Below are 6,375 nucleotides of genomic sequence, written 5' to 3'. Positions count from 1 at the left end.
ATTTTCTTTTTATATATGATCTTGTACATCTCTTATTAATTTCTTAACTCTTTTGACTTATCTCATTTTATCATTTATAAATGAGAACCCTTTTAATTGGATTTTCTTTTTTTTTTAATGTTTTTATTTATTTTTGAGACAGAGACAGAGCATGAGCAGGGGAGGGGCAGAGAGAAGGGGAGACACAGAATCCGAAGCAGGCTCCAGGCTCTGAGCTGTCAGCACAGAGCCCAATGCAGGACTTGAACTCACGGAGTGTGAGATCATGACCTGAGCTGAAGTTGGACGCTCAACCGACTGAGCCACCCAGGTGCCCCTGGATTTTCTAATTAAACATTCTTGATTTTCAGAAAGTTAATGATGATTTAATAAATTAAACATTTAATTTTTTGGTTTCTCTTATTTTTAATAATTTTTCACTTGATATCGTTGGGTTTCTCAGATATATGATATCGTAACTTTTAGTTACTAACAATTTTCACTTTTTCTAATAGTTGTCTATTTTTTTTCTTTTGTCTAATTATATTTTCTTGTACTATTTGATTAATATAAAACTTTACTGATAATAATGGCATCTGTATTTTGTTCACTCATTTAGTGAGAATATATTAAACATTTTATGATGAATATAATTGCTTTGTAGAAAGAGGCATGCATATTTTATCATGAAAATATTGATCCATCCTAACTTTCTTTTCACGAGAAATGTTATCAGATTTCTTGTCAGTATATTATGATGGTAACAAAATAGGTCTCTTTCTCCCTGTGAATATCTGGTATTATAGAGTATAGATCCTAATCTTCAGCATTCTTGCATTCCAGGCATGACTGTAAATAATATTATGGTGTTGTGTTCCTGTACCAGGAAACTCAATTTGCCAATTTTTAATGTAAAAGTTTGCATTAATATTTCTTAGTGACATTACCCTTCAGTTTTTGTTAGATGTAGCTTAATTATTATTGTTATCTTTTTGTATTATGGCAGGTTCAATGAAACAAAAAGAATACAACTATATGAATGTATTAACATATTAATATAACTATATTAATAAACAAATATAATATATAACATAATACTTATATGTTAATTATATTAAATTTTAAATAAATTTAGGAAAGATGGCAAGTGAATGTGCATTGTCTGAAGGCATAGATAGATAGCTCTTTGCTATCCAATCCCTTTCTTCTGTGCAGCCTTGTATCAGGCTGTTTTTCTCGATTAGTATGACTTGGTTGTATTTTATATAGAACAAAATTTATTTCTATGAGTCAAATGAAAGGGGTAGGAAAAGTGTGATTCATATACTTGTATATTGGTTTATCCAATTCCAAATGCTAGAAAGAATACCTTAACTAGTACATAAAAAGTAAATGAGCTTGATGATATTTATTACTTTACAGAGGATAAAATAATAATTCTTAGAATACAGCTGAACCTTGAACAACACAGGGGTTAAGTGTATCAATGCCCCACATAGCTTTAAAATCCTGAGTAATTTTTGACTCTTCCAGAACATAATTCCTAATAGCCTACTGTTGGCTGGATGCCTTACCAATAATATGAATAGTTGATACATATTTGGTGTGTTTTCTGTGTTACATACTGTACTTTTACAATGAAGTAAACTAAACAGAAAATGTGAATAAAATCATAAGGAAGAGAAAATACATTTACTGCACTGTCGTGTATTTATCGAAAAAGTCTGTGTATTAGACTTGCACAGTTCAAACTCATGTACTTGATACTTTTCACTGGTGCACAATCAGATCTACCTTCTTTTACCACATATGGAAAAGCACAATCCTCTTACTGTCACTTCACTACTTCCAGAGAGTAGTCATCAACCTTTTGTATTAAACTTACTAATTTGTCACTGGTATCACTGATTCTAACCTAGTGATTAAGCTGTTACAACATCATGATAGTAAATTTCCAAGGTTTTTCAATTATATTCTCTTTTTTGTTGCTTACTTGTTTAAATTGGCATACAATATTAGTCTTAGGTGTACAACATAGTGATTTCACATTCATATACATTAAAATATAATCACCATGATAAGTCTACTTACTATTCGTCATCATATAGGGTCATTATTGTTGACTTTGTTCCCAGTACTGTACTTTATATCCTCATGACTATTTTATAACTAAAAATTAGTACCTCTCAGTCCTCTTCACCTATTTTTACCCATCTCTCCACTCTCATCACCTCTGACAACCATCAGGTGGTTCTCTGTGTTTATGAGCGTTTCAGTTTTATTTGTTCAATTGTTTGTTTTTTTAGATTCCACATGTAAGTGAAATTATATGGCATTTGTCTATTTCTTAATTCATTTAGCAGAATCCCCTCCAGCTCCATCCATGTTGTTGCAAGTAGCAAGATGCTATTCTTTTTATAGCTGAATACTATTTCATTGTATATACACACCATATCTTCTTTATTTCTCTACCGATAGATAGTTAAGTTGCTTCCATATCTTGGATAAAGGAAATATGCTGCAATGAACAATAAGGGTGCATATATCTTCTTGAATTAGTGTATTTGTTTTTTTCTGGGTATGTACCTGGAAGTGAAATTGCTGGATTGTGTGGTATTTCTCATCTTACGTTTTTGAGGAACCTCCATACTGTTTTCCATAGTGGTTGCAACAATTTACATTCTTGCCAACAGTGAGTAAGGGTTCCGTCTTCACATCTTTGCCAACACTTGTTATTTCATTGTCTCTTTGATATTAGCCATTCTAACTGATCCTAGATGACAGCTAACTGTGGTTTGGATTTACATTTCCCTGCTAATTAGTGATGCTGAACATCTTTTCATATGTCTGTTGGCTACTTTATGTTCTCTTCAAAAAAATGTCTATACGTATATATACGTATATATACGTATATATATATATATATTTATTTGGTTATTAACCCCTGATCAGATACATCATTTGCAAATACCCTGTTCAGTAGATTTTTTCATTTTGTTCATTGTTACCCATACTGCATAAAGCTTTTTGCTTTGGTATAGTGCCAGATGTTTATTTTTGCTTTTGCTGCCTTTGCCTGAGAAGGCAGATCCAAAAAAAATACTGCTAAGACCGATGTCCAAGAGATTACTACCTATGTTGGTTGGTTTGCTGAGTTTTATGGTTTTAGGTTTTAGATTTTGGTCTTTAACTTATTTTGAGTTGGTTTTGTGTACGGAGTAAGAAAGTGGTCCAATTTCATTGTTTTCCATGTAGCTCTCTGCTTTTCCCAACACCATTTATTGAAGAAACTATCTTTTCTCCATTGTGTATTCTTGCCTCCTTTGTTTTGGATTAATTGACTGTATATGTGTGGGTTTATTTCTGGGCCATATCCTGTACTGTTCATCTTTGTGTCTCTTTTTGTGCTCGTACGATACTCTTTGGACCACTGTAGCTTTGTAGTATAGTTTGAAATCTGTGATCATAATACCTCCAGCTTTGTTCTTCTTTTTTAAGATTGCTTTGGCTATTTGGGGTCCTTTTTAGTCCCATAAAAATTTTAGAATCATTTTAGTTCTGTGAAAAATGTTATTGGTACTGGCATGTTGCTTTGGGCAGCATGGACATTTTAACAACATCAATTCTTCCAATCCATAACAGGGTATATTTTTGTTTTATTTGTTTAAACAACAGAAAATATTAATGGAACTAAGAGTTGTTTGGAACTAATGGTACTTTGTAAAGATAAACAAAATTGATAAATCTTAACCAGACTCATCAAGAAAAAAAGAGGACTCAAATAAAATCAGAACCTCTGAAATAAAACAGCTTTGAAGGGACTACAATGAACAATTACGCCAACAAATTAGATAATCTAGAAGGAACAGATAAATTACTAGAAACATACAGTCTTCCAAGACTAAATCAGGAAGAAATAAAAAATCTGAACAGACTGATTACTAGTAATAAAATTGAATCAGTAATTAAAAAGCCCTTAACCAATTATATTCTGCTAATAAACTTCATTTGTCTTTTACCTTTTGAAATAAAAGGATTGGTAAAGCAAATAAACTTAATTTGCAACAAAAATTTACTCTTATTGTAATGGGACAGCATTTCAGTAAATACATCCTGTCTTTTAAACTTCTTTTGGATTCAGCTTTATTAAATGATATAAATGTACCTTTGAACGTGATCTAACCAATACAAGGCAGAGATAGAATTTAGTAAAAGTAGGGAAAAATGTTAAAGTTACATGCTTACCAGACAAAAGGGACTTCGCTTGATAGTTGTTAGTAGAAGAACGTGAGTTTACAGAACTTTCTCTCCATATCTAAATAGAATATGAGTATTTAAAATATCCTAAGATATAATACATTGACCCTAATCCAAGTCATTTACTGAGAAAAATAATTTGGAAGCCTTTATAGATGCTTGGGGGTTCAAATCTCTAAAAAGTCGAATAAGAATAAAGCCATATTCTTTGGCAAACTAATACTATTTGAATTTCTTACGATTTGAGTTCAGGTTTGTTTATGTAAAAATTTTTTTTTTTTTTTTTTACTGGGGTTTCAATAGTTTGCAAGTAATTTTCATTACTTTTATTGCATTTGCTAACTGGGCTGATACATATAATTTAACAGTGTATGGTTACATGAAGAGTGTCTATCCAGCAGGGTCAGTTAGCACTTCAGAAATTATGCTTAGAGTAACAATTCTGAAGACAAAACCGATTTTCCAAAAAGTACCAAACTTTTTGGTGATTCAGTAGTATCAGAGTGAAGAAAGAATATGTCTTATATTTTAAACATACTCCTCCTACCTCAGTCTCACAAATGGCAAACTTGTTAACATTCGGGATTGAAATTATAGGTATAGAATGAAACTTGATTTGATAACAGTTTTATTGTCTTTCTGTAAATGATGCACTAGATATAAATATACATTATAAAGTTTAAAACTTGTATGATAGTCTTTACTTGATTATTCTAGAGATGTTTCAGAAGACTAATTTGTAGCACAGTCAGAGCAGTTGAAGGATTCTTGCTTAAATTAGACTTGTCAAACCATTGATACCCGGAACTATAAGATGCTGGACAGTTCTCTGTAAGGCAGCAACAAGCTAAGTTTCCTATAGCCAGTAAGGATATGAAAGGACGGTTTAATTTCAGAGCAGTATGCACTCATGACTTTTTTCCTGATAATAAACTCTGATTAATGCTTCCACTCAAGGTGCTGTAATAATCATTACCTCAACGAGAATTTTAACTAAAATATAAACATTGAATGAACATTTTAGTACAGATTTTACTGGTTTAAAGATTAGCTCCTTAATTATAAAAAAAAATGAAAATCATCTTTCTGTTGCTATCAGTAAGTGACTTTAGTATATATTGATTGGTGGAATTTAATAACTATATTCATAATATCTCAATAAAATAAATGTGGGAAAACTTAATCTGGCTTCCTACAATTTTCCTGTATCAGATTAAGAAAATACCTTCAAAATCTCAAAGTGAAACTGGGCAGAAAGGATAGCCCACTGCTATTCTTGTAGCGATGGTCAACAAGAAAATTATTTTTCTTAAATTATTATTAGGAACAACTAATACTTGATTTAAAAAATCTACATACAATAAGTATTTTAATGGAAACAAATCAAATGAACCAATTCAAAAAAGTTTGTCCACCTCCAGATTTCAAAAGCCATATTCCTTATGATAATTTCCAGGTCACTATAGTTATTAGGGAATTAAGATTACAAAAATGTTAATTAAACTCAAAGTAACCACTATACTGGAAGACCCCAGATAACTTGGGTATTCTGCAATTATCTTTGTTGAAACACAGACTTGGTGTTTTGCAAAGAAATCATTTGTTCTGCCTTAGTGAAGCTAATTATTCTCAGCATGCAACCACTGTTTCAAATTGCAAAAGGCACATCAGCCTTTGCTGTATGTTGCAGGAATTAAAACCCAATCAAATGAGATAATGAAGTGCATACAAAGAATATGATTCCACTTTTGTAATGCAATAAAAGTGAAAGCCATTTAAAGAAATGTTGCAAAAAATCATAATTTAGAGTGGAAAAACATGCTGTAAAGCAAATGTTTACTATTAATTTTAATTACTTACCGCTTAGAGGTAAGCATTAGGTTTATTTATCGTGTGACTCAGACTTTTCTTTTTAATGACTGAAGAATATGGTGGCTAACGGTCCAATACAAAGCAACATGATGCAGGCGCTTTTTTAATTTCATGGAAAACAAAGGAAGTAATCCATATTATGTCAGAGCTAGACATATACTTGTTGGAATTCTTCAAGATTATATTAAGAAAATATTTATTAAAAACAGACTAGCACTGGTGCTCCTCTGTACTTAGATGATTTGAAATCCTGAAATAGATTAGTGC

This window comes from Panthera pardus, unplaced genomic scaffold (genome assembly GCF_024362965.1).
Source record: "Panthera pardus isolate Hobbes unplaced genomic scaffold, ASM2436296v1 HiC_scaffold_8, whole genome shotgun sequence".
Lineage (NCBI taxonomy): Eukaryota > Metazoa > Chordata > Mammalia > Carnivora > Felidae > Panthera > Panthera pardus.
This window is presented reverse-complemented; position numbering follows the sequence as displayed.